Source organism: Pan troglodytes, chromosome 3 (genome assembly GCF_028858775.2).
Source record: "Pan troglodytes isolate AG18354 chromosome 3, NHGRI_mPanTro3-v2.0_pri, whole genome shotgun sequence".
NCBI classification, from domain to species: Eukaryota; Metazoa; Chordata; class Mammalia; order Primates; family Hominidae; genus Pan; species Pan troglodytes.
The window spans coordinates 145,831,753-145,845,299 of record NC_072401.2 but is presented as its reverse complement, the minus strand read 5'-3'; the positions used below and the strand labels follow the sequence as shown (position 1 = coordinate 145,845,299).

Here is a 13,547-nt window from a genome sequence, read left to right as displayed (position 1 = left end):
GCACAAAAAGCACTAGCCATAAAAGAAAAGACTGAGAAATTGAGAAATTAGACCACGTTAAAATTAAGAACTCCTGTTTATCACAAGACACAAGAAAGTGAAAGGCAAGTCTCAGAGTTATTATTTGCAATAAATATAACAAAGAAAGAATTCATATTGAGAGTATATCAAGAACTTAGAAAAATCAATTTTTTTCAAAAAGACAGAAAACTTGATTTTAAGATAGGCAAATTTAGTCTTGCTAACATTCATGGAGACACAAATTAAAGCTAAAATGACATACCACTGCATATCAAACAAAATGGTCAAAGTACAAAAGGACTCATATGTCAAGTATTGTAAAGGATATGGACAGAGCAACTGGAACTCAAAGTCACTGCTAATGGGAGTGTAAATTGGTATAATCCCTTTGGAAAACTGTTTGCCAGTATCTATTAAGCTGTATGTATGCATATCATATCACCCAGCAATTCCATTTGTAGATCTGCGCCTGACAGAACTATGTACAAATGTGAACTGAAAGACATTTACAAAGTGCTTATGGCACCGTTATTCTTAATAGCCTCAAATTGGAGAAAATTCAAATGTCTATCAACAGTAGAACAAATATATTCTAGTATATTTATTCAATGTAACACTATGTAGCCATGAAATAAACATGTGTAGCAACACACCACATGGATGAATCTCTCAACACTATTGAGTGAAAGAAGCCAGACACAAACGAATATGTACTGTAAGATTCCGTTTATATATTTATATAATGTACAAGCAGAGTCAAAGCTAATCTACAGGGCTTAAACCTCAAGGTGTTATCTGTGCCCTCTTAGAAACTGGGCTGCACAGCAGGAAGTGAGTGGCAGGCCAGTGAGCATTACCGCCCAAGCTCCATCTCCTGTCAGATCAGCAGTGGCATCAGATTCTCATAGGAGTGTGAACCCTATTGTGACACGTCCATGCGAGGGATCTAGGTTTCATGCTCCTTAGAAGAATGACGATCTGGGCCAGGCGCGGTGGCTCACGCCTGTAATCCCAGCACTTTGGGAGGCCAAGGAGGGTGGATCATGAGATCAGGAGATCGAGACCATCCTGGCCAACACGGTGAAACCCCATTTCTACTAAAAATACAAAGAATTAGCCGGGCATGGTGGCGGGTGGCTGTAGTCCCAGCTACACGGGAGGCTGAGGCAGGAGAATGGCATGAACCCAGGAGGCAGAGCTTGCAGTGAGCCGAGATTGCACCACTGCACTCTAGCCTGGGCAACAGAGCGAGACTCTGTCTCAAAAAAAAAAAAAAGAAAGAAAAAGAAATTGATGATCTGATGATGATCTGAGGTAGAACAGTCTCATCCCCAAATCATCTTCCCCCTACCCCGGTCCATAGAAGAATTGTCTTCCAACGAAACCAGTCTCTGATGCCAAAAAGCTTGGGGACCGCTGCTCTAGTGATGATAAGAAGATGCTGCCCATTGTGATAATGGTCAGTAATGGTAATTACATTCATTTACATTTTGCATTCAATTATATTCTTTTTAAAAAATGTGCTACAGAAATATATACTTTTTTGAAAAAACGAGCCAATATTAAGGAAGTTATGTTAGTCCATCTTCTGTGGCTACAAGAGAATACCTGAGACTGAGTAATTTATAAAGAATAGAGATTTATTTAGCTCACATTTCTGGAGGCTGTGAAGTCCAAGATCAGGTGGCTGTATCTGGTGAGGGCCTCATGCTGCATCACAACATAGTGATGGCATCACACGACAGGAACACATGCAAGAACAGCAAGCAGGCACATGCAATGAAGACAAAACATGAAGGATGACCTTGATTTATAACAACTCACTCTCGGGTTGCTATTCCAGACCTATACTCACTCAAAAGAGATGGGATTAATCTCTTCATAATGGCAGATCTCTTATGACCCAAACACCTCTTAAGGATCCCACCACCTCTCAACACTATTACATTGGGGATCAAGCCTCAATATGAATCTTGGTGTGGATGAAGCATATTAAATAATAGCAAAAGTAAATTTTTTCAAAAAAAATTTTGGAAAGACACTATGAGTAAATTTTCTAAGCCTTGAAGGATTCTTATTAAGTTTGAGTGACAAATCTACATAAATTCTAAATTATTTCCTAGAGCAAAGATGGATGAATTCTTGGTGGAAAAAAAAACACAAAGACAAAAATAACCATGTCTTCTCACAGCTTTATTTTATATCTACTTTTCTTTTCATTCATTTTTAAATTAAACAGATTGTAATATTCATTTTCTATTATTTGTTTAGCAATTGCAAAATCAGATATGACAAAATCAATTAACAGCATAGTAAATGTATTTCCCTTATGCTTGTACACAAAAATCTGTTAGGTTTCTACTTTACTAGGTTTTTTTGGCATATTACTTAAATGTACCCTCACTCACAGGAGTCCTCTAGAGCTAAAACACATAATGATGTATGGTCTTTTCAGTTGATCCATTGAACATGATTACCATAGTCAACCAGAATTTTTTGGCAAGGTAAGTCAATTCTGTGTCAGAAGTGTATAACAAATTTCATTCCTTCCACTAGTATAATTATAACAGAGTAAAGCTGAGAGAGTAGCAACATGGATGTCTCCCTGACATGAATGAGAGAAAGCTCTCTTTGACTTCTCCCTGTCGTCTTCCCTCAAAAGAGCCTTCAACTTTACATAAATCTTGCAAGAAGCAGTACTCTAGGGACAGTAATACTTTCTGGGGTCTTTTTTCCCCCCAAGAACTTCAGAGAAGCTCTATTAGTAAAGATGGTAACATTTATACAATGGCCCATATTCATCTCTTTATCCTTTGAAGATTGTGCCCCCAAATTTGCCCTTGAATCTAAGGTTTCTCTGTGACAGCACCTGTCACATAATTCTCCTCCAATTATTTCAAGTTGCCTAGGTGTCACATCTATTGAAGTTCATGATAACCACAGATATTATCTTGGTAATAGGAGTTTATTACTATGTTTACACATGAAACCCAGCTCATGTGGCCTTGGAAGAATTGCTTAACATCTCTAAGCTTAAGTTTCCTTCTGTAAAATAAGGAAAATGATACATATTTCACAGAGCTGGAAGATTGAAGGTGATAATGCATAAAAAATACTGAGCATAAAGTATAGTAAGTATTCAATTTATATATTAGCTCTTATTATAATTAATGGGGATCTACTTAGGAAGATTTTTCTCTCCTCTGTATGTAATATCCACACTATTTTATATTTTAAGGACACAGCTATATTGGTTGTTGCACCTATTTGTCTCCTGTAGTTCAATAAAGTAAATGTTTGAAGAATTAAAAACAATTTCCCTGAGAGACCACAATTCTCACACTTTGGAATTTATTCTCAGTGACTCCTCATGACACTGCCAATTAGTATGCCCTTTATTACATTACCATTCTCTTTTGAATTCTCTAGAGGTTGTCCACACAAAATACTTCGAAAACTTTAGGAAAGTAAGTGTTGCAATGGTCAGAGTGATTGTGGAAAAAGGGCTACAGGGTCACTAATGAAAAGTTCAAGATAAATAGGTAGAATTTTTCTTTCCCTTTTCCTTTCAACCTGAATTTTTCAACTTTAAACATTCTCTTAAAGATTTTCATTCTGTTAATAAAGTGAACGTTTAGACAATCAAACAGCTTACCTCATTCTATAAAAGTAAAATTTAATAAAATGGCAATTAAACCTCTTTGCTGCTTAATTTACATATTAATTGACTATTATTATATTCACATTTTTGCCATTATTGATGCTACAAAATAACTCAACACAAACAATAATTACAACAGTTTACAATAACTACTCAGTTTTAATTGGGAATAAATTATGTTTATGTTCCTGAACTTGTGCTTTTAAAGAAAAGCCATATCAATAGCCAAACCATACAAGAGTTGACTCAGCTCAGCTTCAAACCACAAATATTGCATTAACTGACATTGATGATTTTAAAGAGGTTCTAGATAAGTGTGCTCATTTTACTCTTCTCTCCAGTGTCATTTGATTGGTCCCCCATGTACCCAATTAACAAGGTAACTCACATTGAATCCCATAATTGATTCAGGCCCTCAAATTAACCTCAATCCCCTATTCAACCCCATGGCCTTGGGTTTTCTCCACATAATTTCTCCAACACCTACTTTCCTAGTCCCTCTCTCATTTTGTCATCTGCTGCCCGCTCCCTTTGGCTTCCTTTTCTCTTGCATTTGAATATCCTTCAAAAGTCCAAATGAACTAGTATCCCCTGCCTCATCATGAATGTTTTGTATAGATCACTGGACAACAGAACTCAGAGACTGAAGCATTTATGATCAGATTGTTCTGGTGGAGTGACTAAAGCATGTAATATTTGGGGGATTTCAGAAAGGACCTCACAGCAATATCAGTATCAAGTTGCTATTTTTGAATTTTGTGGTTGCAATATAAGTATTTCCACTGCCAGAGACCCAAGTTCCAATGCTTACTTGGTTGTTGATTATTTTATTTTTCTGACGTTTACTTTTCTCATTTGTAAACTAAGGAAAATAGACTATATGGTTTCTTTCAGCTTTAAAATACCATTCCAAAAGGTTAGAATTTATGGATCTGCTGTAAATCAAAATAATTTAAAGATTTAAATATTAGTCAAGCTCTGTTAAATTTCTAGGAGGCTTTATTAATCTCATCTCTACCCACATCAATTATGAAAAAGTCATGCCTACAATGAATATATTATTTCATTATGAGTTTTTAGAAGCATATATCTCCTACACAAAACAGCACACAGTACCATCTCCGAATGCTGAGTTCTCAGAGCACATATTGTAGCCATTTCATGATCTTTATAAAATAATTGTGCTCTAACACAAAAAGGCACAGCTATCTCAAGGTTAATCTAAAACTTTAGAGCAAGAGATCTCATTTCCTTTGTAAATAAGTCTATTTTTTGTGGAGTTGTTAGTCAATTTAAGCAATAAAGTGTGAAGATTGATTTTGGTGTACCTCAGGCCAGTGGTTTGCTGACTATGATCAATAATCACCCAGCCTATACTTCTAAATGTTCTTTACTTTTTGAGTTATTCTTTTTTTTAGTTTTTTATTATACTTAAAGTTATAGGGTACATGTACACAACGTGCAGGTTTGTTACGTATGTATACATGTGCCATGTTGGTGTGCTGCACTCATTAACTCATCATTTACATTAGGCATATCTCCTAATGCTATCCCTCCCCCCTCCCCCACACCACAAAAGACCTCGGCGTGTAATGTTCACCTTCCTGTGTCCATGTGTTCTCATTGTTCAATTCTCACCTATGAGTGAGAACATGCGGTGTTTGGTTTTTTGTCCTTGTGATATTTTGCTGAGAATGATGGTTTCCAGCTTTATCCATGTACCTACAAAGGACATGAACTCATCATTTTTTATGGCTGCATAGTGTTCCATGGTGTATATGTGCCACATTTTCTTAATCCAGTCTATCATTGATGGACATTTGGGTTGGTTCCAAGTCTTTGCTATTCTGAGCAGTGCTGCAATAAACATACGTGTGCATGTGTCTTTATAGCAGCATGATTTATATTCCTTTGGGTATATACCCAGTAATGGGATGGCTGGGTCATATGGTATTTCTAGTTCTAGACCCCTGAGGAATCGCCACACTGTCTTCCACAGTGGTTGAACTAGTTTACAGTCCCACCAACAGTGTAAAAGTGTTCCTATTTCTCCACATCCTCTCCAGCACCTGTTGTTTCCTGACTTTTTAATGATTGCCATTCTAACTGGTGTGAGATGGTATCTCATTGTGGTTTTGATTTGCATTTCTCTGATGGCCAGTGATGATGAGCATTTTTTCATGTGTTTTTTGGCTGCATAAATGTCTTCTTTTGAGAAGTGTCTGTTCATATCCTTTGCCCACTTTTTGATGGGGTTGTTTGTTTTTTTCTTGTAAATTCGTTTGAGTTCATCGTAGACTCTGGATATTAGCCCTTTGTCAGATGAGTAGGTTGCAAAAATTTTCTCCCATTCTTTAGGTTGCCTGTTCACTCTGATGGTAGTTTCTTTTGCTGTGCAGAAGCTCTTTAGTTTGATTAGATCCCATTTGTCAATTTTGGCATTTGTTGCCATTGCTTTTGGTGTTTTAGACATGAAGTCCTTGCCCATGCCTATGTCCTGAATGGTAATGCCTAGGTTTTCTTCTAGGGTTTTTATGGTTTCAGGTCTAACATTTAAGTCTTTAATCCATCTTGAATTAATTTTTGTATAAGTTGTAAGGAAGGGATCCAGTTTCAGCTTTCTACATATGGCAAGCCAGTTTTCCCAGCACCTTTTGTTAAATAGGGAATCCTTTCCAGATTTCTTGTCTTGTCAGGTTTGTCAAATATCAGATGGTTGTAGATGTGTGGTATTATTTCTGAGGGCCCTGCTCTGTTCTATTGGTCTATATCTCTGTTTTGCTCCCAGTACCATGCTGTTTCAGTTACTGTAGACTTGTAGTATAATTTGAAGTCAGGTAGCATGATGCCTCCAGCTTTGTTCTTTTGGCTTAGGATTGACTTGGCAATGTGGGCTCTTTTTTGGTTCTATATGAACTTTAAAGTAGTTTTTTTCGAATTCTGTGAAGAAAGTCATTGGTAGCTTGATAGGGATGGCATTGAATCTATAAATTACCTTGGGCAGTATGGCCATTTTCACAATATTGATTCTTCCTATCCATGAGCATGGAATGTTCTTCCATTTGTTTGTGTCCTCTTTTACTTCATTGAGCAGTGGTTTGTAGGTCTCCTTGAAGAGGTCCTTCACATCCCTTGTAAGTTGGATGTTCTTTAAGCAATACGTTGACAGGCAACAGCCAGTAGGTAAAACTGAGGTTAAATTATATCTTCTATCAAAGATGTAAAAACCAAAGCCTCAAAGTAATATCTGACTTGTAGTCTGCAATCAATAATATGGGAAAATTATATTTGATATATGATGAAATAAGACTGTTGATTGGGTAAAAAGATAATTAGCATAAAGAGAAGAAAATACACGTTAGAAACGATACCTATTTTTTGTTTGGGATGGTGAGATCTTATGCATCTTAGGTGATATTAAGAACTCATAATTACCATGCTAACTAGGAGTCTGTCTGTTTCCTAGACTGTCTTAACATTAACACCATCTCTTGCTTCAAAGAAACAGATTTGTTATACCTACAGTTGCTTGTTTTATACAGTCAACCTTGAAGTACCTTAGAGAAACAACTGCCCTTCTTTATCTCATTCTCTGAATCTATTAAGTGATTTCATCGCACAAAACAATAAAGACTGAAAGTGTATGTTGTAGCAATCAACAGAGTTATTTAAAGAATGTGCTTTATTATTTGGTCTATATTCCTTAATGTGATATTATTACTGTAAACAAAGAAATCTTTAGATATAAGTAAAATCTTAATAATGATTAAACTAGCAAATATGAAGAGAAAAATAAAATAAATTTTGCCGATTCAAAGTTTCTATTTTAAGTTGCCATTTTATTTTTTCTTAGTGAGTGACCTAGAATCTTCGAATTAATTTCAAATACACCCAATACTTGAGTATTATAGTATATTTGACAATTTATTCGAAGGAAGTCAAGGTCTTGAACTTTAATTTCTTTAATCCATTTACATATGGTCTGAAATGGCCTTTTAGAATAAAATGTTGATTAAAAATAACCAAAGCATAAAGATTCAATTCCATCCATTCATATCAAGGGCTACACTTTTTTCATTTATAAAATTGAGTCAGATGGTCAACAAGATCTATTTGGCCTACATTTCATGTAATATCTTGAACACAATGTAAGAATGTGTTCATTAACTTGTTCTTTCAAATATTTAATTCTCTCAGCAGGGAAGGAGTCTATCTCATGTCCTCCAAGGACACAGGAATAAATAATAGAAAGATCTCAGATACACACAAAAATTAAATACAGAGAAAGAAAAAGCTTTCTGAACAAGTAGAGGATTGCTAAAGATTGCAATCTGGCCATAGCAAATGAACAGTTGCCCCCATTAGTTAAAATGCTATGCTATGTAATTAGCCCTTTGGGAATCCTCCTCACTCGTGTTGCTCTTTGAATCAGAGATGCCAGCTTCTTTTGAGAAATTCACCTCCTGGCATCACAGCACAAAAGTAGCTCAGATTAGTCACATAGGGAGTCTAGTCATAAAAGAAAATGAGGGGTAAAAAACTTATAAACATCAAGTCATAAAAGAAGGTAATATGCTTTGGCTCTGTCTCCCACCCAAATCTCATGTCAAATTGTAATTCCTCATGATGGTGGAGGGACCTGGTGGAAGGTGATGGGAGCATGGGGGTGGATTTTCTCCTTGCTGTTCTTGTGATAGTGAATGAGCTCTCACAAGATCTGTTGTTTTAAAAATACGTGGCGCTTTCCCCATCACTCTCTCTCTCCTGCTCTGCCATGGTAAGATGTGCTTGCTTCCCCTTTGTCTTCTACCATGATTTTAAGTTTCCTGAGGCCTCCCAGCTGTGCTTCCTATACAGCCTGTGGAATTACTCAGTCTCAGGTAGTTTTTTATAGCAGTGTGAGAATAAATTAATAAAGATAATTGTTACCAGAGAAGTGAGGCATTGCTATAAAGATACCTGAAACTGTGGAAATGACTTTGGAACTGGGTAATGGGCAGAGGCTGGAACAGATTGGAAGGATCAGAAGAAGACAGGAAGGTGAAAAAAAGTTTGGAACTTCCTAGAGACTTGTTGAATGGTTGTGACCAAAATGCTGATAGTGATATGGACAGTGAAGTCCAGGCTGAGGTAGTCTCAGATGGAGATGAGGAACTTATTGGGAACTGGAGTAAAGGTCAGTCTTGCTATGCTTTAGCAAAAAGACTTGTGGTATTGTGTTCCTGCTCTAGCAATCTGTGGAACTTGGAATTTGAGAAAGATGATTTAGTGTATCTGGTGGAAGAAATTTCTAAGCAGCAGAGCATTCAAGATGTAGCCTGGCTGCTTTTAAAAACTTACACTCATTTGCATAAGCAAATGTTTAAAAGGGAAGCAAATGGGAAAAGTTTGAAAAATGTGTAGCCTAAATATGTAGTAGAAAAGAAAAACCCATCCTGGGGAGAAATTCAAGCTGGCTTTAGAAATTTGCATAAATAAAGAGGAGCTGAATGTTAATTGCCAAGACAATGGGGAAAATCACTCCAGGACAGTTCAGAGACTTTCACAGCAGCCCTCCCATCACACGCCTGGAAGCCTAGGAGGGAAAAATGCTTTTGTGGGCAGGGCTCAGGGTCCTGCTGCTCTGTGCAGCCTCAGGTTATGGCACCCTGCATCCCAGCCACTCCAGCTCCAGCTGTGGCTAAAAGGGGCCAAGGTACAGTTTGGGCCATTGCTTCAGAGGGTGCAAGCCTCAAGCCTTGGCAGATTCCACATGGTGTTGAACCTGCAGGTACACAGAAGGGAAGAGTTGAGGTTTGGGAGCCTCAGCCTAGATTTCAGAGGATGTATTAAAATTCCTATGGCAGGCAGACTTCTCCTCATGGAGAACCTCTACTGGGGCAGTGCAGAGGAGAAATGTGGGGTTGGAGCCACCACACAGAGTCCCCAGTGGGGCACTCCCTAGTGCAGCTGTAAGAAGAAGGCCACCGTCCTCCAGACCCCAGAATAGTAGGTCCACTGACAGCTTACACCATGCTCCTGGAAAAGCTACAGGCACTCAACATCAGCCTGTGAAAGCAGCCACAGGGGCTGTACCCTGCAGAGCCATAAAGGCAGAGCTTCCCAAGGCTTTGGGAGTCTACCCCTTGCATGAGTGTGCCCTTGATGTGAGACATGGAGTTAAAGGAGATTATTTTGGAGCTTTAAGATTTATGACTGCCCTGCTGGGTTTGGGACTTGCGTGGGGCCTGTAGCCCCTTTGTTTTGTCCAATTTCTCCCTTTTGGAATGGGAGCATTTACCCAATGCATGTATCCCCATTGTATTTTGGAAGTAGCTAACTTGTTTTTATTTTACAAGCTCATTGGCAGAAGGGATTTGCCTTGTCTAAGATAATCCTTTGGACTTGGTCTTTTGAGTTAACACTCAAATGAGCTAAGACTTGGGGGACTGTTGAGAAGTCTTGCTGCTTTTGTTTTGAAATGTGAGAAGAACATGAGATTTAGGTGGGGCCAGGGACAGAATTATACAGTTACCCAAATCTCAAACCAATTTGTAGTTCCCAGTTTTGGGGGAGGGACATGGTGGGATGTGACTGAATCATTGGAGTGGATTTTCCCCATGCGGTTCTCATGATGGTGAGTGAGTTCCCATGAGATCTGGTTGCTTAAAAGTGTGTAGCACTTTCCCCTTCACTCTCTCTCTCTCCTGCTCCACTATGGTAAGATGTATTTGCTTCCCCTTCACCTTCTGCCATGATCGTAAGTTTCCTGAGGCCTCTCAGCCATGCTTCCTGTACAGCCTTTGGAACCGTGAGTCAATTAAACCTCTTTTCTTCATAAATTACCCAGTCTCAGGTAGATCTTTATAGCAATGTGAGAACGGACTAATACAGAAGGCTTGTTTTGAGATCTAATTATGTGATGTTACAAACTACTACATTGTTTAAATCTTCTAAGAGGAATTAATGTCTAAAATTATTCTCCTTGGCCATTGCAAAAGAGCATCTGAGTGAATGGATATGTGGATGCTGAGTTCAGTCCCACATTCTGCTAAGACATGGCCCTTGAGGGTGAGTTTTTCCAAATAGGCGATCTTTTTCTACTTTTCACAAAAGAACAATATGAGCTAGCTAGACCTTTGTTTATTATAAACTAAGCTCTAATTTAGACTAAAAAGAGTAATGTGGAAAATAGGAAATTACTGGCCAGAATTGACAGCTTTCTGATGTATACTTGCATGAACATGAGATGACAAGTGTCCACAAATACAGCAGTATGATGTGAATTAGAAATCTATTTTCAGGGGCATGGCTTTCAACTGTGCCTTAAAACTTGGAAGCCATCCACAATAGTGCTATCTCAAAAGAAAACTTGACAAATAAGAACTCTCATGACTGAGATTATAATGAAGAAGAAATGTGAGATTATAAATTCCAAATGAGATTATTACTTTTCCTGATTTGGTCATTTTTGTCATGTAGATGTAGCAGGCATCAGGATGCAAAACTGTCTTGTGGGTGTGATTTGGGAAAACTGGTCCAAAGTGCATTTTGACATGAGAGAATGTCATATTCTAGATGCTATTAGTAACTCTTTTGAAATCTCAGTATGTAACTGTACATGCCCTTCAGATTGGAGTCAAACAGTTTGTGTTTCTGTAGAGTTTTATTTCTTTGATGGGAAAAAGGTATAAAAACTGGATTACTTTGCAGGGTGAAATGGATTCTAGGTGGATGGGGGTGGATAATCAATTAAGTGCTTATATTGATTATGAAAGTGTCAGTCAATGAGGTTATTGGTAGAAAGAACACAGTTCATTGTTGTATGTCACAGAAATTTTTTTAAATGAACTTTTAGCATAGATCTTTAAGCATGATTCCCAGCAGAATAATGATGAAACACTGTAGTTCATTTGGCTTGCTCCGGCAGAGGATCTCTATCCAAAGTTGATAGGAAATAACATGTTTGAGATTTGGGGCATTCCCCAGTCCATATTAATTATTTATGATGATCAGCAGGCCAGTTATAAAATAAAAACAATGGTTTCAAGCCTTTGCATAGCTGGGTTTCTTTCTTCTGGTAAAAGTACTTGGTTCTATTTCTACAGAATAAAGATCTAAATAGTCTATGAAATCAATTGTTTTTGATCTTCCATTATCATTGTAATTTATTATTTTTAAAGTCATGAGATATTTAATCAACTTTTCAAAGTGATGGATACAGTCTTCCAGTACATTGGTTTATTTTGAAGTTTTAGGTCTTTGCACATTATCAAATTCAAAATCATTGTTTGAATCAAAAAAACATAGATGATTAGGCAAAGATTATTTTTTCCATTTTGTTCATTCAGTCAATATGATAGGCAGAGTAATGCCCCACCCCAAGAGGTCTGCATTCCAACCCCCAGAACCTGTGAATATGTTGTTACGTGGCAGAGGGGAAGTAAGGCTGAAGATGAAATTGAGGTTGCTAATCAGCTGACCTTGAGAAGGGTGGATTATCCTGGATTATCTAGGTGGGCCCAATGTAACCACAGGGTCCCTAATGTGGAAGAGGGAGGCCAAAGGAGAGAATCATAGAGATGACAGCATGAAAAGACTCAGTCTGATGTTGTGAGTGTGAAGATGGAGAAAGAGGCCATAAACCAAGAAATGTGAGTGACCTATAGAATTTGGAAAAGGCAAGAAACAGAACCTCCCCTGGAGTCTCCAGAAATAACCCAGCCATACCAACATTTTTATTTTTGCCCAGTGAGACCCATTTTGGACTTCTGACCTCCAGAAATTTAAGATAAATTCTTGTTTCATTCCACTAAGTTCATGGTAATTTGTTATAGCATCAACAAAAAAAACTAATACAGTCAATTCATTGTTTTGGTTTTTAATCTTCATAGGTACATGACAGTTGTACATATTTATGGGATACATGTGATATTCTGATCAAGCATGCCATGTGTAAGGATCAAATCTTGGTAATTAGGATTTTCATCACGTCAAACATTTATGATCATTTCTTTGTGTTGAGAACATTCCAAATCTACTTTTATAGTTATTTATTTTGAAATATACAAAATAAATTATTGTTAAGTATACTCACCCTATCTACTCTGGACCCAAGGAGATGGGGTTCCTTTGGGTTTCAGAAAAAACTTTGAGAGCAGGATCTGATCTCTAAGAAAAGGCTGTGGAGCCCAAAAAAGAAATTTGAGGTCTCTTGGAGATGCCATGTAGTTCTATGGACTACTGTCCTTAAAATCCTTCTCATCTCTATTCACCTTTTTAATGCCTTCAGGAATCACTTTCCTCCTTCAGGAAACTGGCATTTTCTATAGAGAAATTTTTCTATGCAAATACTTGTCTTTACAGAAGTAAATGAAGTTAAAAATATGGAACTTTAGGTATCTAAGTAATTAGACTTGGTCTTTGGTTCTTTAGCATCTTTTAAATGAATATAAAACTGATTTTGTATCATTCAAAAGCATTTATTTTACTTTGAAGAATCAGATAAAGTATGCTCCATAGAATTTCAATCATCCCGCTTTTTTTTTACTGTATGACCTGGAAATATGAGATAACCTCCTCTCCACCAAACAGCTCACAGGTACTCCAGTGCATAAGGAGTCCTCTGCCTCTTAGTCAAGGAAAATGTTAACTTGCAGTAATGACTACATTATTGGGAAGCACACTGAAGAAGGATCTTACAAACCATTAAATGTAGCACAATAAAGGTGAAAACTACCTTATACTCATCATGTAACAGTCAAAATTTCCCATAAGCTTTATTTTTATGATGTCCTACTATAAACATGGCTTAATGTACCTTTACTTATAATTGTGTTTGTCTAAAACTTCATCACGATTTTTGGTTTTTTTTTCTTGTATTGTT

The 13,547-nt window shown here is 37.3% G+C and overlaps 1 long non-coding RNA gene across 1 annotated transcript in view; it reads right to left on the bottom strand.

The window, feature by feature from the left end:
• Positions 1–1,610: 1,610 nt before the first annotated feature.
• LOC104006225 (uncharacterized) overlaps positions 1,611–13,547 on the bottom strand; it is a 77,923-nt gene continuing 65,986 nt past the window's right edge. Inside the window, exon 5 of the long non-coding RNA XR_008547794.1 lies at positions 1,611–1,731. This is a non-coding gene — a long non-coding RNA (uncharacterized LOC104006225). The remainder of the gene's footprint in view (positions 1,732–13,547) is intronic.